Source organism: Centruroides sculpturatus, unplaced genomic scaffold (assembly GCF_000671375.1).
Source record: "Centruroides sculpturatus isolate CEXI.00-Female unplaced genomic scaffold, Cexi_2.0 scaffold368, whole genome shotgun sequence".
Classification (NCBI taxonomy): domain Eukaryota; kingdom Metazoa; phylum Arthropoda; class Arachnida; order Scorpiones; family Buthidae; genus Centruroides; species Centruroides sculpturatus.
In genome coordinates, this window is record NW_019385149.1 from 601,772 (window position 1) to 625,453 (window position 23,682).

The 23,682-nt window shown below is 27.4% G+C and overlaps 1 protein-coding gene across 7 annotated transcripts in view; it reads left to right on the forward strand.

The window, feature by feature from the left end:
• The window catches only part of LOC111635468 (B-box type zinc finger protein ncl-1-like), a 115,550-nt gene that overhangs the window by 65,714 nt on the left and 26,154 nt on the right, over positions 1-23,682 (forward strand). Inside the window, exon 1 of one of the 7 annotated variants that reach the window (XM_023380436.1) lies at positions 5,639-6,023. The exons of the other annotated variants lie outside the window; for them this stretch is intronic. The gene's annotated coding sequence lies outside the window, so the exon portion shown is untranslated. Of the gene's footprint in view, positions 1-5,638; positions 6,024-23,682 lie in introns of those variants that run through there. 7 annotated transcript variants of the gene reach the window in all.

Sequence of the window (23,682 nt, forward strand, 5' to 3'; positions counted from 1 at the left end):
TAAACATTGATTTTGTAAAAGGAAAAATTTGATTACATAGTCTATCAGATCATTAAAATAGGCATATGATATTTTTTGGAAAATCTGAATAAAACATAACAATATTTGAGATATTCCTTATTAAAATGTTTTACCTAATAGAACGATGAAAAGATGCCATTGTTTCTAATGTATATTTGTTTTAGCATATGATGTAATTCTTTTATTTTTTAAAAAGTTAAAAGCATGAAAAACTATTCTCAAGCAGCTGAAATATTCACTTCAGCACTTAGACATATGTAAATAAAATCAATTTTTAATTCACTTGTTTATCTATTAGGGGTTGTCAATTAATTACATATACTGTTTAAGGGGGAGGGTGTTGCAAAAAGTATCATACATCATTGTACATGATGGCGATGGGTCAAGGCATTGTCTACATACTTTTTTTTTTATTATTAGTACCATACAATTTTGTTGTTATAAACTTACCTACGAGTCATGTGATCAAACTATCTTAGAAAATACAGTATTTACAGAACTTTTTAAAGTCACTTCTTTAATATTGAGGGGGTCCATGAATTATTGTACACATAATTAAACGGAAAGAGGTTTGTAAAAAGTACATTGTTGTACATAATTGAGGAAGAATCAAAAATAACTTAAAAATTTCACTTGTAGTTGATGGATGGTGCCTTACATAAATATTAAATTGATCAGCTCAAACACTTTGTTTACACTAAAAGTTAAATTTGTTTAGAATTAATCAGATTTAATGTTAAACAAATTTAACTATCATGCTGTTCACAATAATTGTAATGAACTTAGTTAAATTATTTTCTGTCACATTTCACGATGACCTAATTTATCAAATCAAATAATGTAATTGATTAATGTTAATTAAAATACAAAATCAGTTTAATGTATTTAATCCACAACATTACATATGTGTATTGAACTTATAATTCTGATGAAAAAGAATTCAAATTTCTAGATAGCAAAATTATATTTATGAAGCACTAGAAAATTAATGGCAGCACATTTGGTTCTGTTAGACCTCTGTCCAATGAGAAAGCTTGACTATTCTTAAGTTTAAATGTTGTCATTAACCTTGTTTAATTTGAATGAATGACTGTGGTTTTAAACTTTTAATAGATCGGCTGAACTAATTTGTTCAACGTACTAAGACTGCTAAACTAGTTTAACAACTTAAAATCATTGTAACTTTCCTAGTATAAAAATACTATTAATGGGTTTTACTTCAAGTAACATCAATGTAGAACAAAAACAAATGTTTTTAATTATTAGCTAATTAAAGATTCTGAATATTATTTATATCTATATAAATATAAATGTTGAAATTAAAATGCTATGCTAATAAGTTGATATNATGAAATCTTGCACCACCTCAAAATCTTCCTAGGGCAGCCTCTGGCTTGGCCTGTGGAAAAGGTTTTCTTTCCAATTCGGCCTGGGGGCAAAAACTGTTGGCCACTCCTGTACTAGTGGCATGGTTGCTAATTTAGGGAATTTTACCCTATATCTAGATGTTTTTATCACTCATAATTTTTTTCAGTTAGGGTATATTTTAGGTTTTTATGCACTAAATAGAATAATCTTGGAAAATTTAGTAAATGATACTGTATGCAGTAAATACAGAATGTATAAAAATTAACTTTTCCAGAGTATTGGTTGCAAAATATCTTGTTTCTTTACTTTTAAAATAACTATAATTTTGCTTGTAAATTTTTTATTATTGCCTGAATTTGGATTACTAACTTAAAAGTTTATTGCAATTGCTGTAAAACCATTTCTATCTACCACTCTGATGGAAAACACTGAAATAAAAATAAAAAAACATTAGCTGAAAATAAGCCTTCTTGGTTCAAAAGGTTATCTTCTTTTTTGTTGTATTTTTTTCATAAAAAATAGCTAAAAACAATATTATTGAATTGTATAGAGTATATGAAAAATATCAAAGAATTTAATAAGTTAAAATAATATAACTGAATAAATAGCAATAATGGTAAAATACAGAAATAATAGCAGACAGGTATGACTGCTAATGAGGAGTAAAAAAGTTATGATTAAAGTATATTATGTTAGGATTCATCTGATGAACTAATGACACATTTAAGTGTTGTGACTTCCCATCAACTAAATAGAAAAGAATTTATAATATGTTTTCTTAATTTATTAGGTTGTTCAGAAAGTAAGTTCATTTTTTTACCACTAGACGGATTAGTCGTATTTTTCCCGCCATTTTCATTCTAAACTGTATTATCATTATATATTTTGACAGCTAGCATTTTAAGGCTTATTTATAAAAAATTTTGTTTGATTTTGTGCAATTGTTTATTTTTTGTGTTCCATCAAATATGGAATATTGGAAGCAGCATTTTCGGCCTATTTTGCTCTTTTATTACCAAAAAGGTAAGAATGCTGTTCAAGTGAGAAAAAAATTGTGTGACGTGTATGGAGATGTGTTGAGAAAAAGACAGTGCCAAAACTGGTTTACAAAATTTTGTTTTGGCAATTTCAATATTGAAGATGCACCACGTTCTGGATGGCCAGTTGAAGCCAATGAAAACAAAATAAAGGTACTGATTGAAGCAAACTGCCAAATAACAACACGTGAAATCACTAAGAGATTAAATTTGTCAAATTGAACTGTTTATGATTACTTGAAACAAATTGATTTCGTTTCAAAGCTTGATATATGGGTTCACATGTTCTTAAAGAGAGATGCTCTCTTTGGTGGAGATTTTAAGGAAATTTTTTTTTGAGCTTTTACCAGACAATTTAACAATTGATTCGAAAGTGTACTGCCATCGAGTAAATAAATTGAGTATCATCAAACAGAAAAGGCGGCCAAAATTGATCAACAAAACAGATGTAGTGTTTTACCATGATAATGTCAAATTTCACACAAGTTTGGTAACTCATCAGAAACTGTTATAACTTAAATGGGATGTGCTATCACACCAACCATATTCGCCAGATCGAGCACACTCAGATTATTACTTGTTCCAGTTTATACAAATTTTTTTTTTTACTGTAAGACATTTGTCATTTCATGTAATGTCAAAAATCACTTGGATCAGTTTTTTGTAAGCAACGATCAAAACTTATGTGAATCTGAAATCATGTTACTACCAGAAAGGATGACAACAGGTATTTGACTGAAATGGTTGATATATAATTCAATAAAATATTTATTTATTATAAAAATATTGTGTTTTTTTCTACGGAAAAAACGAACTTACTTTCCGAACAACCCAATATATTATAATTTTATTTCATTTTTAATTCTCCACTTGAATTTGACCCATTGATTGATAAATACTAGTGTAGGATAATCTATGGTAAATCTTTCAAAGTAATTCTGAAGAACTTTTTGACAACACAGGGTTTAAGTGGTTTGATTGTACATTACACCACTTAGATAACAGAGTAACTGATTTGATTTTGTTTAAGGGATCATCCTACCATTTTTTTTTCTCAGAACTAGTGAGTGTTTTTAAGTACTTTGCAGGATATTGTACTGATTTTGCCTTATTTATACAGTAGAATCCCAGAAATTTAACTCTCAATAATGTTTCATAAAACTCATCATGTTGTGCAAAAAATAGAAATACATGTAATCTAATTTTTACCTCTGTAATTTAACTTATTTGATTCTAGTTTTATCATTCTTCACTAGTGACATTTGATAATAGCATCAATTGTGTGTGTTAACAAAGAATATAAGCTTATTTCCACAGTGCCACTAAAAAACACCATGACGTGGATGTCTCTAACTTGAAAGTAGCCACTGAATAGCCATTATAAAATTTAACTACAAATAGAAATAGTCGCTATTAGTTCTCAGTTAATACATATATGAGTTTGCACATAATACCTTTATGAAAATTCCATTTAGACTAGCATCATCACTGTATTGCAAAACACTTTATTTTTGGTAACTTGTCACCTCCTCAGTCCACATTATGTTGAGTTTGTGAGTCTCTGCTGTAAGGCCAAGAACACACATGCGTAAAATTGTGTGGCAAAAAGCTGAATCAGAAATCAACTTTCAGTTCAGTTTCTGTTTTACACTTTTATGCCAGAACACACATATATAAAAATTCTGGCTGAATAGGAAATGCCACTGCCATTAACACTGCTAATTTTATTAATTTTTTTTTCTCTCATATATATCTATCCCTTTGTACCTTCCATTTTTTTCTCTGCTGCCTCTGCTATAATTTAGAAAACTTAAATTAATAGACTTGTATTTCAAATTGAAATAATGTGTGATCTAAATACTATATATATATATAGATTCTACTAGACCTACCTGTTATTTGAAATTTAGCACACATGGCTGTCCATAAACTTTGTTTAAATACAGTGTCTTTATACGTGACACGTTTTTTGTCATAAAGAAACTGATGTGGTCAAATAGATTTAATAAAGTCTTCTATTTCATTTTTTCTTGTTTTCTTGGAGACCATCACAATTGTAGGGCTAACCACCATTGTCACCATTATTAGAATAAAAACCACATGTTTACTTTGACATCACAAAAAAGACTTCGCTTTATTGGAGGAATTTTGGCATAAAAATTTTATGTGCATAAAAAGTAGAGACATGCTCTGCTTTTTTTTTTTTTTTTTTCAGCCAAAATTTCAGAAAAATTTTTACTGCTCTCTGTTTTATGCTAGATATTACACCGAATTTTATGCATGTGTGTTCCTGGCCTAAAATTCTTAAATGTATGGAAATACAGAAAATTTTTAAATTCATTTAAGAAATTTTTAATTATTATGAGACAGAATATGAATAAATGGATGAAGGGTAAGATCTGTTAGAATGAAAAGTTTTTTAATATTGTTGATATAGATTGTCTTCTTTAAATTCAGTTCTTGAACTTAATTGAAAAAGTAGCACATGAAATGTTGCTACAGCAGTCAACGTGCTGTTTCTGCAATGATTGCTTCTTTGGCAATAAATATTTTAACTTCATTTCTGTATGAAAATAGCATAGTGACTATATATATATCATAAATTATTTTAATGTTTCTTATATAATCTATTGCTTTTTATTGCCTCAATAATCTATAATAACTGACTTGCATCATTATCATGATGATAATTTGTTAAGAATGTGAACAGTTTCATTTTTCATTATTCAAACACTATGTAGTGTAATTAATCGATCACTTGGTATAAAAATTAAAAAGATGAAAAATGCCAAGTGATCGATTAATTACACTATATAGTGTTTTAACAATGAAAAAGAATAATGACATGGTTTCAGATTATTAAACAAGTTTCATTTTTTGTAAATATAAAATTTGATATTCTTATCAAATGCTTGTCAAAGTTTGTTGATTAAATATCTTACTTTTGCAGCAATAAATATTTGATAATTAATGCATTATTGCATTCTGAGAAACCACATGATGATAAACATTATATAGCTTGGAGGATGTGAAGTTAGGCATGTATGAAAAACAGCAAGTAATTGAAAATGTTTTCTTATGTTATTGAATTAATGTTTTCATCTCATACATGTTTACAATTAGTTTTAAAAACAGACTACAAAGGTAAATGTTGTATGGCCATTAAGAGGTTGTCTCAAGGTGAGTGTAGTGCAATGTAAATCATGCTAAAGTCACTGAGTCATTTTAAGGATTTGTGAACTTCCTATCAAAATATAGTTTTTCTTCATAGCAATGCAGTTAAATTTGTCTAATTATTTTTGTGTGGCAGTACCATTGCTCATAAAGTGTATAATCTCAAATATGTTGATTGCATATGCTTGCCTTTACAGATCTGGGAAAATGGACAGTGTTTGTTGTGATTGAAAACCTGGGAAGTGGAGGTAGTGTCAGGCCTAGTCCTACTACTGTTAATGTATTTATATGGTGTATTGAAACTTAGACCATTAAGTGCACTATACATAAATATTAGTTAATTATACTAGTTAATAAATTGACTATTAACTGGGTATCCTAAGTAGCCTGCCAAGTTTTAAGAGGACATCATGAAGAATCAAAGTAAATTTTTATTTATTATTTTTTTTACATATCTTGCTTGAAATTTGTGCCACTATTAAGATTACAATCAAAACCATGCTTTTAAGATTATAATTTTACACACAATCTAACCAAAAGATATTAAATAGAACTAGCTCTTGTCATTACTGTTAACTTTTCAATCAGACTATTATGCTTTATGAAAACAAATTGAAGTTAAAAATAAAACAAAATTTGTTTTTTAATTTCAAAATTTTTCCTTAAATTTTTGTGCACCAAAGTCAGATATTTAGCAAATTCCTATTGTCTAATACTTAGATTTAAGAATTGAAGAATGTAAACAAAAAGCTAGGATTTAATCAGAATTTGACTTCATTAATAAATTATAATAATTTTTTCATGCTAGAGAAGATTGAATATCTAAAAAGTAACTTTAACTTTACAATTGTTTAATAATCTTATTATTTCTATGTTCCACTATATTACTAAACATTTATTGTTAACTGAAGAATTCTTAATTTTATATTTTCTGAGAGATTTATTCTTGTTTTAATAAAAACTTTCATACTTTGCTGTAAATTTTAAAATCAAGTAATTGATGATGATGCTATCAGCACAAGCATTTTTTTTGTTAGCATCTAATGGGTTTTTTTCTGATTAGTCTTGCAAACTGATTTCCTTATAAATGTTAGTCTATTTATATACTCTTAGTTATTGCATTATTGGTATATATTTTAATATAGTGAGAATTTTTATAGAAACATTACTTATGCAAATTTTTAAACATATTAATGGTAACTAAGATTTTAAGTGCAATTAATAATAAAAATTGATAACTAACATTTTTAACTGTTTAATAATATTTATTAGATTTAAACCAAATATATGAACAAATGAACAGAATATTACAAATTTAAAAACTTACTCTATGGAACACAGTATTTTACATGGTTGTGTAAAATACTATATTCCATGTTCTGTCATTCTGTAGTGATGAAGATTGTTAAATAAAATCAAACATTACCTTTTAGATTTCTGCTGTGTTTAAAGATTTGGATTGTTATTCATTACTTTCTTTTATTCATTTAACTACCTGAATAATATTTTTTTATTGTAATACTACAAATTTGCAGTCACAAATGACAATATGTAATGACAAATACTGTGTAAAATGAGCTCTAGCTTAGCATGGTTTGAATGATTTAACTAGCATGCATGATCAGCAAGAGCTATAGATTTAAATCCCCATTTAGAGCTGTTATTTCCAGTGCATTTTAAATTTTATTAAATTAATAAATAATAACCAAAATTTAGCTTTTGGCAAAATTGCTATTATAAATTTATCAATCAAATTAGTCAAAAACTAAAAAATAAATACTGTAAATAGTCATAATTAACTTACTTTAATTTTAGTAATAGTTTACTTAGTTTACAGAATGTTAGATTTTATATTGACTTATTCATATTCAATTAATTTATTTTATAGTATTTAAAAATTTTTTTATGGTTAACTTTCTAACAGATGTTATATCTGTTATAACTCTAATGACAATATCAAAATAATAGTATTCCAGAAAATTTAAAAGTTAACTTTCATCTGATAAGGAATCAAATACAGTTGAACCTGTCTATCTTGAATCTCATGAGAATTAGAGAGAAAATTTGAGATAGAGGTTCCTGCACAGTAAATGGTAATAGATTTGATTGGAGGTACAGTATTTTATTAATATGATAGGAAGTACAGTACAATACATATCTGTATTAGGTATAAATAAAATTTTTTTGACATATCTGAACAGAAATGGTTTGTCAATAGTTTCTAATGCCTGATTTTTTTTCAACTAATAGTGAGGTTGCAGCTGATGTTTTCAACACGAAAACGTGTATGTCGGATATTCAACGCCACCTTGCTGTAAGCCTAGAAGATTGACAATGGCAATTGTGAGTCATATCATGCTTGACTTTCCAAATGCCATTGCCAAACTTATAGGCTTACAGGATGGCTAAAATCACTGAACACTGGTAGTTTGTCGTGGCTTCATGCTTTGCCAACAGGAAGGCCAAGTGAAGGTTTTTGGGTTTTCTTCACATTTGTAACATCTAAATAGGGACCAGTTTTCCATAGAAAGTTGTCCTGGGAGGCATTTCCCCTTAGCAGATCATTTATATATCATGTTGCTGTAAGCAAATAAGTCAAACCAAACTTGTAGCCAAAAAAGAAACAAAAAAAAACACATTAATTGCAACTATGTACTATATTGCAAGAGATGTTTTTCTCTTTTATGCTATCAAAAAAGTCAGATCTTTTGAATTTGTATTTGACACTTCAGTTTGTAATTTGAGATATAAAGGTTTTTGGTGAAAATTATTTGAGATAAACATGGAAAATATATTGAATTTAAACTGAAAATGCAGGGGGGAAAAAATAAAATTTAAAAATAGGGATTTTCAAGATAAACATGTTTAAGATAGATAAATTCAACCATAATAATAATTATAAAACAAATTTTCTCTTAATCTAATGAAATAAGTCATCTTCAAGCATAACAAAGCATAGTTTGTAATGCCTGATAATTTACTTTAATTCCTGGCATGTTTAGTAGTAGTATTTTTAATCAGTTTTTTTTCCTTTTTATTTAACATTATGCACACAATAGCTAAAAAGATTGAGAAATTACATATTCTTAAATTTTAGAATTTAGTGCTTACTTAACTAGACTATTGTGTATATGTAAATGTCACTAAGCCCAATGTATTAATTTAATAATAAACCAAACAATTTCTGTAATTAATCTGGCTATTTTTCATTACTATTAATAATTAGATATTAAGTAATTTGGTATTAGAGGTAGATGTTAGACACCATCTCTTATTAAAATCAATAATTATAACTTAATATTATTATTAGTGAAAAATAGCCCAACTAGTTATGGTGATTATTTTGTTTATTATACTATTGTGATATATTAGAACAAGGGTCACCACACTATGGCCCACTGCCATACCATGCCACAAATGAGCTAAAATATAATTATTTATATGGAAATATCATAGATTGTAGATAAACTTACACATTTTAATTTTTTCTACATAGTAAGTAAAAATGCCAAAAATGGTCCAATGTGGTTTTTGCATCTGACAGTAATATGATATTTAGGAAAATCAGTCAAATAAAAAATTTGGCAACTTTTTGCCACTCTGGATATCAGAGCGCTTTTTGTATAAGTACCTGCAATGAAGTTTCTAAGAAAAGCGATTACGAGCTTACTGCAGCCATCATGTTTATTAGTAAATAAATAGATTGGTTGTGTTTATTATTTGTGTATTCAGTATACTGTATTGAACAAAATGGTTATGCAGCCTAAACTCATCATTCTCTGTTATGTGGTCCGCTGTGAAAAAAGTTTGCTGACCCCTGTATTAGTGTATCTCTTATAATAATTTTCAATGTGCTAATATCCCTTTCATATGTTTCAAGTTTTTTATACAAATATAGCATAAATTATTACTTGATAAAAAGAATTTATTATGTAACTCAAAGATTAGATCAAAACTTGAAAATCTTTAAATTATCAGCATGAATGGCAAAATCAATAAAAAAAAATTGATGGACGATTTTGTTAGTTGTCTCTGATGAGCTAGGAGGCTCAAAAATATTCATGATTTAATTGGTAGATTTTTTGAAGAAATGTATAAATAATTTTTTATCAAAAATGTATTAATATATGTTAGCCACATGCTGAAATTTGCCATTTTCAAGAAGAGCTAATATGTGCTATAACAAACATTTGTTTCATACTCTGTCTAGTTTTTCTTGTCACTTCTTGAAATGTTAATATAGTTTCTGCAGATGTTGAAATAGGTATATATTTCAGCATCTGTCTAATGAAACTAGGCATTTCATGCAATGTCAAAAGCTTACTAGCACATGGCATAAACAAAACAGTTTAATGTTTCTACACTCTGTATCTTTAATTTTAAAATAATATAGAAGTGTAGAAACATTTGAGTGGGAACTCTACCTCTACTTCATTTCATTCTTAATTATTTACTTTTGTTTAGTTGATAGTGACTACTATTCAGTATTGATTGATGGGGAAAAACAAAATTCAAAACCAAGCTTACCATCCACAGTCCGTCTCCCTGGAGAACACTCTAGTAAATATCAGAAGAGTGAAACTTTACACATTCAGTTGTTTTTATGCCATGTGCTTGTAAGCTTTTGACATTACATAAAATGCCTAGTTTCATTAGACAGATATTGAAGTATACATCTGTTTCAACATCTATAGAAGCCAGATTATCATTTCAGGAATTGACAGAAAAACTAGACAGATTCTGAAACAAATGTTTATGCTAGCACTTCAAGAAATGGCAAATTTTAGCTTGTGACTATGGCACATTTAATACAATGAAAAAATCTAAGTAAGAAAAATTTATTCATAGCAATGTAATTTTGATTTCAAAATCATTATAAGAAACTAATTTCTTTTACAATAACTCTTTCAGATTTTTAAAAGTAAATAAATTATGATGAAATTAAACAATTACATATTTTCATCAATTTGATTGTTAACTTATTTGATAAGAATTTTTTTTTTAAATATGATGATATTCTGTAAAACTCAGATATATGTTTAAGCTTAAAGGTAACTGCACAGTTGGATGGACAGACAGGATGGATAAAGCATAAATCTTTCTGCATTATATGGTAGGGTACAGTGGGCAAACAAGAGGACAGATTTCATAGGAGGAAGTTTGTTACACATTCTCAAGGATTTTTGAACCTACAAAATGGACTAAACCATGGTACCTAGCTATCAAAACCTCCTGGCACTTCACTTATTAACAGAAATTGCTATTTTTTCTTTGAGAGAGACACTGTCACTTATATTTCTCTTACCATGGCATACACAGACATAATTTTTCTGATGAAAAACAAATTTATACAATTTACAGCATTCTGTTTTAAAAGTAGGCTTCTCACTACTACTAATATTTCATGGATGTTACTCATACTGAAAAACTACTGAATACTTCATTCTTTCTTTTGTTCTAAATTCCACTCAATCTGGCAAATCAATGTGACCTCAAGTGTGCACACACCAATGCAATTCCATCCATCTGCCCAAGGGTGCACTTATGCACTTACTTTAATACTTTATATAAAAAAACTGACATCTAATATTAGTTATTTGCATGTTTTTATGAAGATATTTAATGTTCTAGATGCAAAGTATACTTTTTCAAAGATCAAATTGGTTTTTGTTTTAAATTTTTATAATAATTCTTGTAAAAATTTATATTTAAAAAGTTATTAAAATACTTAAATAATTAATGATTTTTGAATGCCATTCCAAAAATAATATTAAAACATTTAAAAAGTGATTTAACAAGATTGTGCTTCTGTAGATAAACTCAACAATGTAATCAACAATACTCATTTAGAATTATATTGATTGATTGAATAAGACCATGTTAGACATATTGTATTGTGATGGATGAAGAAACTTTTGAAAGAATACCTGAATTTTAGTTTTGATTTTATATTATTCTAAACATTGATTTTGTAAAAGGAAAAATTTGATTACATAGTCTATCAGATCATTAAAATAGGCATATGATATTTTTTGGAAAATCTGAATAAAACATAACAATATTTGAGATATTCCTTATTAAAATGTTTTACCTAATAGAACGATGAAAAGATGCCATTGTTTCTAATGTATATTTGTTTTAGCATATGATGTAATTCTTTTATTTTTTAAAAAGTTAAAAGCATGAAAAACTATTCTCAAGCAGCTGAAATATTCACTTCAGCACTTAGACATATGTAAATAAAATCAATTTTTAATTCACTTGTTTATCTATTAGGGGTTGTCAATTAATTACATATACTGTTTAAGGGGGAGGGTGTTGCAAAAAGTATCATACATCATTGTACATGATGGCGATGGGTCAAGGCATTGTCTACATACTTTTTTTTTTATTATTAGTACCATACAATTTTGTTGTTATAAACTTACCTACGAGTCATGTGATCAAACTATCTTAGAAAATACAGTATTTACAGAACTTTTTAAAGTCACTTCTTTAATATTGAGGGGGTCCATGAATTATTGTACACATAATTAAACGGAAAGAGGTTTGTAAAAAGTACATTGTTGTACATAATTGAGGAAGAATCAAAAATAACTTAAAAATTTCACTTGTAGTTGATGGATGGTGCCTTACATAAATATTAAATTGATCAGCTCAAACACTTTGTTTACACTAAAAGTTAAATTTGTTTAGAATTAATCAGATTTAATGTTAAACAAATTTAACTATCATGCTGTTCACAATAATTGTAATGAACTTAGTTAAATTATTTTCTGTCACATTTCACGATGACCTAATTTATCAAATCAAATAATGTAATTGATTAATGTTAATTAAAATACAAAATCAGTTTAATGTATTTAATCCACAACATTACATATGTGTATTGAACTTATAATTCTGATGAAAAAGAATTCAAATTTCTAGATAGCAAAATTATATTTATGAAGCACTAGAAAATTAATGGCAGCACATTTGGTTCTGTTAGACCTCTGTCCAATGAGAAAGCTTGACTATTCTTAAGTTTAAATGTTGTCATTAACCTTGTTTAATTTGAATGAATGACTGTGGTTTTAAACTTTTAATAGATCGGCTGAACTAATTTGTTCAACGTACTAAGACTGCTAAACTAGTTTAACAACTTAAAATCATTGTAACTTTCCTAGTATAAAAATACTATTAATGGGTTTTACTTCAAGTAACATCAATGTAGAACAAAAACAAATGTTTTTAATTATTAGGTAATTAAAGATTCTGAATATTATTTATATCTATATAAATATAAATGTTGAAATTAAAATGCTATGCTAATAAGTTGATATATTGTACATTTAAGAAGAAATAAATCTTTAATAAATTTTACTATATTTGTAACCAGTATATTTGGAATTTGGTTGAACAGGATTCAGTTGTATTTTGGGATTATAGAGTTTAGATTAGCTATATTTTTTTTTTTAACCTAGATAATATTTAGTTAAGTAACTAGCAGATGAAGATTATTGATTTATTTAAATTAATTTACTTTTTATTAAAAGAATATTAAAACATTGTTGGTTACACTAAAAGTCAGATAATCAAAGCTCAGATTATCTAGTTAATAGCATTTATTGTACTAAAATAGAAGTGTTCTATTAATAAGTTTAACAGTGTTCAATCTTATGTATTCTTTTAATTTGTTTTAGAGAATAAAATGTTTGAATTAAACATATTTGATAAAATTGCATTGATATATTTTTTAATTTATATTTTATATTCTACTTGAATTATCCTATTATCTACATATATTATATATTAATTAATAGTATATTAGGTTTTATTTGTTAATAAATATTACTCAAACATGTTAACATTAGCTAGGCATTACTGTATAGAGATTAAAGAACATCAAGATCAAGACTATTTGATCCATATATGATCTTTGATGTGTTAAGTAATCTGGATTCACAAAGTTATTAGAACATATAGTACATAAGAACTTAGGACCAGGGGCAGATCCAAGGGGGTACAGGGGCTTAAGCCTTCCCCATTGATACAAAAAATTGAAATTTGAACTTTCAAAGCATTTTAAAAAACACTTATGATGGTAAATATAGTTTATCGGACTATCTACAATCATCTTGCACATGTTAATAAAAGTTATTTATAATTTATTTAAATATTTTTAATTTTTCAGTTAATTCCCTTTGAGTTCTTTTGGATCTGTCATTGCTTAGGACATTTATTAGAACAGTTATATTAATTTTAGAATTCCTATTAAAACATTTCCAGGATAAACTTCTGTTGTGAAAAATGAAGTTTAAGTATTCCATTATATTAATATAATGGAATACTTAAACCAAAATATAACAAGTATTTTTATAATGAGGAGTATGTTTGAGGATACATTTAGTTATGTACAGTACTCTATTACAGTTAATGGGGTATATAACTAAATTCATTCTTTAACATTTGACATGTTGCTAAATAAAGAGTATGTTCCCTCTATATGGAATCTAAAGTATGCATACATTCTAAGCTTAATTTCTTACTTTGAATGAACACTGATTTAGCAAAGAGATTATATTAAAGTATAGTTGAGTTTAAAAAATTAGTAATAAAATAATACATGCATTTATAATTTTTACATAACAAATTACAATACAATTATTTTTTTAACATATGACCCTGGATATGATTCAAGCTTACATTTTTCAGTAACATATCAAATGCTTTAATATTTAAGCTACAGAATTTTAAAGTGTAACATTCTATTACATTTTATTGCAGGGACAATTAGTATATTAATATAATTTAAGAATATTCTATGGAAATTACTATTATTTTTATATTTTTACCTATTTTAAAATTAAGAGTTTTTCTAAGGCACTAATATTTGACAATGTATTCAATTCAGAATCTACAGGGAGAAAAATATTAAGAACTGAATTCTGTAATTAAGTATTCAATAAACTGCATGCATTACAGTTCATTCATGTTATGAATAAAATCTAATCTCAGAAGTAATCTAATGCTTGTATTTTTACCCCCTATAGTTTATGAAACTGGAAATTTGATGAATGAAAATGTTAAATAAGAAACAATTTTGATTAGCTAAAGATAGTTTTATATATAGACACTCTAAAGCTTTTTGTATACGAAATTACTTCAAAATGTTAATACTGTGTTACCCAAATATTTACTGTGGAGAATTAAATTTTTTCAATTCACATATGAAAACATTTTAAATTGATTGCTTAATAGAAATGAATAAACAGTTTGAAATGAAATTAGTTGCTTTCTCATTCTATAATTCAAACATTTAATACATTTATATATTAAATTCATAATCTTAAAAGCCCACCAGTGGCCAAGTAGATAAAACTACTGAACACCTGTAGTTGTCATGGATTTGTGCCTCACCAACATTGACTGGCCACAATGTTTTCCAAATTCTATTCATGTCAGTAATGCCTAAAAGTTCACCAGGGAGGCATTCTCCCTCAGCAGATTGCCTGTGTGTTGTTGCCTTAATCGAATAAAACCAAACTAGAAATTTAAAATATAAAAAGCATTTTGTTGCTTTGTGGATCAAACTGAATAAAACTTATTAAAGTGATTTTTCTAATGTAATTGCTTAAAATTGATTAAAATGATTGACTAAATATAATGTGATTGATTAACTGATTGAGATTAAATTCTATGAAGGGAAAATACTGCTGTAATTGATAGAGATTATTAGTTAGTGGACAGTTATAGCACTTTAGAGACTAAATGGATTATTGTCAAGAATTCTGAAAAGATTGCATTGTCATAGAAGCTGAGAAATAGATGAGAATAAGGACAAACACCACAGTGACGATATCACAAATTACATTGATGTAAATAGCTTATAGATGATTAACATATTACATCAATGGTAAACAGCATTAAATTTGTAATTTCTGGCATTGTCATTACCATATGTTTTATCCTTATTTGTATTTCAGCTTCTTTGGCAATGCAATTTTTTTAGAATTCCTGATGATCTGTTTAAGCTTGAAAGTCATTGAAGTTGACAATACTTGATATCTAATTGGTAAGTGAATAATGTATAACTACTACTATAGGTTACCAAACATTATTTGTACAAATATCATTTTCAGCTCTGCTACAGCCATCATTAGTTTGACATTTCGAATTTGCTAATTTTTTAGAGCTGCTTATGGAATATAATATATATTTAAAAGATACTTTAAAAAGATGAACAAAGATATCAAACCAAAGAATGATTTCAAATGCTTGCTCAAAAGTTTATATAAACTTTAAGCAATTATAATTAAAATAATATAAAGTTTATATAAAACTTTCAAGCAAGCATTNTATTTTAATTACTTTTATTTCCAAATTGATTTTAACCAGTTCTATAGTAAGGTAACATTGCAATAAACAATATGCAAAGCTTTTTTTCAGTTTACAGCAGTATTTATTACACAAAATTTAAGTAAAGCTTAACATGCCGATCTTGCCCCGGTCTCCCCCTAAGTGTTTGATTAATGTACGATGTGCAATTAAACTGAAATGAACTATTATATTATATTTTTTTCACTTACTTGTACGTAGAAATATCAATATAAAGTTTATATAAAACTTTCAAGCAAGCATTTAAAAATGAATGCACAAACCTTAAATTGACTTTGCAGATTAGTGTACTTTTGGTTACAAAAGTTTACAGAACTAATAAACTTTCCTCAGGTGTATCCCTTTGAAAATTGAATATTTTTGGCCATATTTGACCTGTTGTTATAAGATGCATGCTGCCTCTTATAACAACAAATTTTATAGGCACATAGCATATAGACAATAAGCATATAGGCTATTAATAAATACATCCCACTGGATGCTTAAAAAATTTTTGAATTTGAACTTTTATGCATTCTATTCTAGAACAATATTACCAGAAAGATTTCAATTTTTGAAGGGATAAACCTGAGGAAGAACTTAGAAGTAGACTGGAAACATTTGTAATTGAAAGCACACCTATCTGCAAGGCCAATTTAAGATTTGTGATTTATTTTCATTTTTTTTTTATAAGATTAATTTGCAAGCATTTTTTTATATTTTTTTTGTATGAATAAATGTTTGGTAATCAGAAGCAGTTGTATATTCATTTAGCCTTGAAAATATTTGATCATTTTGTTTATTAAGTTTTTCCATTAAGCAATTTTTTATTTTATTTTATTATATGGGTCCACCAGTGGTCAAGTGGTTTCTTTCCCTAAAAACTGGGAGTTCAATCATGGGTTCATGCCTCACCAGGACAGGCTAGCCACGTGGAGTTTTCTGGGTTTTCTCCACATCTGTAACTTCTGAATAGGGAGGGGCCAGTTACCCTTAAAAAGACCTCCCAAAGGCATTCCCCCTAGGCAGATTGCCCAAGTGTTGCATTGCCATAACTTATATAATAAAATTGTTTGTTTTATTGACAGTTATAACTGACCATAATATTAAAATACAGTCAAACACCATGCACACTTTTCTCAGTTATACATTTTTGCAATTGTATGTTAAATATGATTTTTAAATTGCATATCATATTTTTTGGTACTCTACAATACTTTTCTCACTTGTGTTGTTTAATAAATTTTTCTACTTCAAAATAAAGTGAAAAAGTGAATTATATATTCACTACAGCTTAATTCACACTGATAGCAAATTGCCAGCAATACAAAAGTTTTATCAGTGAACCAACCTTTAGAATGATACTTCATTCTTTCACATGACTGGAGTTTTGACAGAAGGAGATGACTGATAACTTTTCAATTTATTATACATATGATACATTTGAATATATAAAAATAAAACAGTAAAATTAAGCCATGTACTGTACTTTTAAAAAATTGACTAAGTTTTGTTTGTTTCTTTTTTGTGGATTTTTTTTCACATACTGTACCAGTTTGTGAAAAATAATAAATTGACACTTTGTTAAGAATTACATTTACAAATTCGGTTGTAAGGTATTAATTTGTACTATGCTGTAAAATACAGCATGATATGTGATTATATTCACTCTGGAAGCAATTCAAAAATGATTTCACTTGTATGTTTTTCTCACTTATACAATATTTTTCTCAGTTTCCTTGTAAAACATGTAACTACACAGCTGAACCCCATTTATAACTTTGTTGAAATGAGAACATTTTTTTGTTTTTTTTTAATAAATTTGTTCCTAATATTAATGTTTATAACTAAAGTTATTCTGTATACTGTGTTGATATAATAATCTTAAAATAGGTGACCATTGAAAATTGTGTAAGATGAAAATACAGTACTTGTGTAATAGTAATTCAATTTAGCTTTACTGTAAGGTTTTTTCAAGTAAACTCTAATGATTTTTACTTGAAAAAGCTATATAATAAAGTGAAAATACTTAGCATAAAATTATTATATTTCTAATATGGATTATTATTAAACATTCATATGTTTATAAAAATTTAATTCAAATCAAATTTAGTATATTAAATGTTTTTTAATCAACTACAGTCGACCCCCCCTATAAGATCATTGATTTTTCCGTTTTATCTGAATTACATGTTGTACGAGTCACTTAGATTTTACAAATACGTGTGCCGGGCTGTGAATGGCTCACATATTTGTAAAATCTAAGTGACTCGTACAACATGTAATTCAGATAAAACGGAAAAATCAATGATCTTATAGGGGGGTCGACTGTAATTGAAGAATAAGATTTCAATTAAATTACCCAGATATATTTTCCAATCATTCAAAAGAGCCCCATGTAAACTTATGGGAAATGGGTCCTGGTGGATTTGGCTGAATCTAATATTTTATAGTTCTAGTGGTACTGATCAAAAATCTCCATAGGCACAAAGTGAAAAGATGGATAGTTTGAGTTATGGAATAATTAAGATGCAAAAATAGCATGATTCACACGTGAAGCCCAATTTTTTTTTTTTTATTTCAAATATAAAATATGTCTCAACAGAGTTTTTTAAAATTATTATCAAGTCTTGGTGGAGTGAGTCTCTTGCATTAAGGATGCTGTTTGCCACACAGAGCATGTTGTATTTCCTAGTGCAGAATGATCCCAAACAGCATGAGGATCAATTGTATAATGAATGATTTTTCTACAAGGAAATCCAAATGTGCTTAATGGCAATAAAATTTGAAGACATTTTATATTTGGAAATGAAAAAGATTCATACTTTACAACATGTGAATTATGTTACTGCAACTTGGTTACTCTAACTCACTTTATTTTTTTGACTGTGCCTATGGAGACTTTTGATCAGGATCACTAGAACTACAAAATATCAAAAATTTAGATTCACTAAGACCTATTTTATGTGGTTTGTACAGGGTCATTTCAGCTTACTACTTTGAAAAACTTATCTGGATAATTTGCTTTATGATCTAAAATCACAAATTCTATGTATCACTTTTATTAACATTAAATCATTGCTTAGAATTGCCTAATAATGTTTCTTATAAAAGAATAACTTTTTAAATGAAGGAGGCACCATCAAAAGCAGAGGTGCAAATTTTAAAAATAATGAAAATTTAATTACATGACTCTCTTTATGGATAACTTATTTTGATTCAGAAAATATTTTTTGAGAATGAAAATAAACTTTTTTGTGTGTTAAAGTATAGATTTTGTTCATATTGATAGATTGAATTTAATGACCTTTTTTTAATTTATCAATTTTTTTTATTTTTATTAACTTTAGCCATTAAAAAAATTCAAATGCTACAGAATTAAAGAACCAATAAAAAATTATTTAATAAAATTTTAGAAAAATATTTTGTGAATCCTAAAATTGCATAATCTGAAGCAATTTTAATGTTGAATTCACTTTAATTAAGTGTAAAATAAAGTGCTGTGCTGACAATATTTGCACATTTATCTATTTAATGTTTGTAAAATACAATGATCTTCAAAGATTTAATCTATTGGAATTTAAAATAATAATTTAAATGGAAACCGTAACACCATCGCTGTTACAAATGAAAAATTTATTTTACCTAATGTTTTCCCATCAGAATATATTATTTAGATTTTTCCATCTTCTTTACAGGATCCTTAAATATAGATTTAATTAAGTTTAACAATTTATATGTATACAGGTTTGTACTATTTGAGAACTAATAGAACCTCTATTCTTATCAATAAAAGAACTAGCTTTTTCATGGTTGTTCTGATAATTGAAATAAGTGATTGATGTGAGCAGCAGATGTTTTTTAAAGTTCTTAGATTGGATGGAATATATCTATGCTGCAAGCTCATACATATAGGTTTTGAATCTGTGCAATATAATATACCTTGATAACAAAAATATTAGACATAACAGAATAAATAAATTTAATAATCAAAATGATAATATAGTTTCAATCATAAATTAATGGTGGTATTAAAACATTTTATCATAATAAATTAAACTATATTAAATTATGAAATTATTATCAATTATAGTTTGAATAACTGATTTTTTTGCTAATTTGAAAGCAATGTAAGTTTTTTGTGTAATGCAAGAAATAGAAATAATGAATACTGTCTTTAGTGAGTCAAATAGATTTTTATGCTGCATGGAATAATATGACTTACTTTATGTTGTATATTAATAATAATACTGCTTTAGACATACAAACATAAAACCAATTTTCTTGATAAAATGAATTATTAATGTATAAAAAGCATTTAGTACTAGAAAAATTGTTAATTTTATCATCAAAATTAAATAAATCAAATTCCAATATTTTTCAATATTTTATTCTATTAAATATTTTTAGAATTTAAAATATTAAATACAGGAGATCACCTACTTAAAAACATTAAACGTATGAACTTTCAGACTTAGAAACAATTTGACCATATATCTAATATTGAAATTTTTGGCAGATTATGAAGTTCTCTTGCTGCCCATGGTATGTCATTGAAATTTGTCTTTGACCAATAATAAATGTGGATTTATTTCTATTGTGTACTTTCATTTTTGCATGAATTCTGACATTTCATTGTCAGTGAGGTAGCATTGAAGTTGGTAACATTAGAATAACAGTATTTATCACTATTGTTTGCAATTTTTATTAACTTTACAAGTAGTGCACCCACAGTGTAACAGTAAATCTAACAACAAAGATAAATGTGAGAAGTGTTGATCTATTACTATGGAAACTAAACTAGGATTATAAAACTAAGTGTTAGGTGAAAAAACTGCATTTGGAACACCTGTTACTTAGCAGTAGTGAGCAGGTAAATGAGTGTAATGTATTCTGTTGAGTATATTGAAGGATCAAATACTAACAATACGTGATTATTCTGTATACAGATATATTTTCTAGTTTAGTTTTAAACTTAAAACAAAACCTTGAACTTAACCTGTAGGTAGGGGAACACCTGTTTTCTTTGAAATTAACAAATCAAATATACACCCACAACTGCCATAAATGTTTGGACTAAATTTGAATATAATGATTATAAATTAGAAATGAATTTGGCACTAGAGTGAGGTGTTAGGTGCCATCTCATATTAAAATATTATAATTATTAATTTTAAAAAAAGATGGTGCCTAACGCCTCACTCTAGTGCCAAATTCATTTATAATTTATAATCATTATATGCAAATTTAGCCCAATCATTTACAGCAGTTGTGGGTATATATTTGATTAATATGTCTGGTTTTGGTTGTGTACATTTGTAATTAACAAATCTTTGTACATTGTTCTTTTGTTCATTTTTAAAATATCTTATTCAAAAACTTGTTAGAAAACTGTTCTAGAAATATAGCAGATTTTGAAATGTAAACTGAAGACAATTCAAGTAGTGCTAAAAGTGTTTTTCAAATAATTTTTGGTAACCAGAAAAAGCAGTAGTATACTATTGAATATCCTATTTAATATTTAAGATTCATTTTTTATTATCAGTGTAATCTATTGTAAAACTTAAGAAGTACCGTATATTTCGGCAGATAAGACGATAGTTGAATCATAAAAAAAAACCCCAAAATCTGGGGTCCTCTTATAGGACAGATATGAAAAAAAATTAGATTGAAATGTATATAAATTAAAACCATTATAAAAAGACAGACAAACTGTAATTATTTACTAGAAGAGAGTAGAGTATGTGCACAAAATAGAATAGCCCATACGACATTTTTGTGACTAGTCAAGGTCATTATCCTAATGCTGAATCAGTGCCAATGTTTGCAACAATCGCAAGGCAGTGCTGTCAGATGCAAGAAATAAAATTTGTTCATTAGAAAAATTACAAATAGGACATAATTTCATATACACTATACAGTATTATTATTCAGATGATGATTGCTGATCTAAACTAAATTCATAGGCTGTTGATAGTTTGGGTCATCTTATAAGACAAATATATGCTAAAACTATAAAACTTCGACGAAAATTTATACCTCGTCTTATCTGCTGAGATATACAGTAACTTTATTCTAGTTTTTATAAGTTTTTTACTTAAAATATACAGTAGAACCTCGATTATCTGGACTAATTGGGGATGAAGGTAGTTTGGATAAGGAAAAATTCAGATAATTGAAACAAATACTTTAATTTGTCTTTTAATGATAATACAACACGTTTTCTTTTCAATGACATATCGGCAATATTAAAAGTAAATACTGTATTTAAATCGTGATCAAATTTTCAAGAAACATTCGTATTTAATTTGGACTACTACTGACCAATGCTAACAGACTACCTATTGTTTAAAAGGCCCTCTGGTGGTGCAAGAAGACGGATTTTATAAAATAAAAAGCAGTTGAAACTGCATTTTTATGAATAAAAATTTGACAAACTATTGCGTTCACAGCTTTTAAGTAATGCATAAACCTTTGAAACTCAAGGCCCTTCGGACCGCGAGGCATAGGCAGTGGCCCACGTTGCCCATGCCTTACGTCGCCCTTGGTCATAGAAATGATGTAATTTGAAAATAAAATTTTTTATAAATACGTATGTCAAGTTATATTTTTATTACGACGCAAAATATATTTAAGAGTTTATGGTCACTGTGCCGGGTGAGACGTTGTTGAAACAAAAAAAAATTATGCATTCCATCACGTACATAAACAGTATCATAATTCGCCAAGTGCAAATCAGCAAATTCATAAAATTTTTGTTTATTTTGAACAATCCGGATAATCGAGGTTCTACTGTATATTCATCTATAAATCTGCATCAAAGTACACTATATTCATTTTAACACCATATATATGGTGTTAAAATGAATATACAGTAAAATCTGTCAATTTGTACACTATATCCTGGACACTTCCATATCTTTAACACTTTCACATAGAATCAGAGAAATCCCTATACATTTAAATTTGTATGATTACTTTGTATCTTGGACACCTCTCTGTCTTAAATTTTGGACAGCTTTTTGTGATTTAAGTTGGACATTTTCAGAAATTTCTCCAATTTTTTTTAACTGTTGAATCATACTACACGTTTCCAGTTTTAAAATTTTATCAGTTAAAAGCTTATAAGAAAATTTATAACAAACACCATTTTTATGGAATTTGGATAGATTTTCTACATTGCTGACCACCAATAACTTAAGGCATCATTTTTTCTTAGACCGGGGCTGCTATTTGGCTAGTTCAACATTCATTTTTGCAGCCAAAAAAATATGCTGGCAATCTATATATATAAAAATGAATGTGTGTGTGTGTGTGTCCTTCATGCATTACCACACCGTTTATCCGATTGCCGTGAAACTTTGGGAAGTTGTTTAATATACTCCAGCGAAGATTTGTGGCATAGTACGATTGCCATGAAACTTTGGAAAGTTTTTTAATACCCTCCCGCAAAGTACATTTATCCTATGATAGATGGCGCGCGTTTATACGAGCGTTCGAGCACTGTGTGTTCGATCCATTTCAAATTGTGAAGACCATTTCCCCCTTTCAAAAAATATCTCTATATATGCATTTGTTATTTATGATATTTGTAATAATTTTTGTTTAATCACTTTATTTCAACTTTTTTTTGCTAATTACGTATTCGCTCGAACTTCGTTAAAACCTTAACTGTACCCCGAACAACAACCGAAGTTGTAGGAAGAAATTCGCGTATTTTACC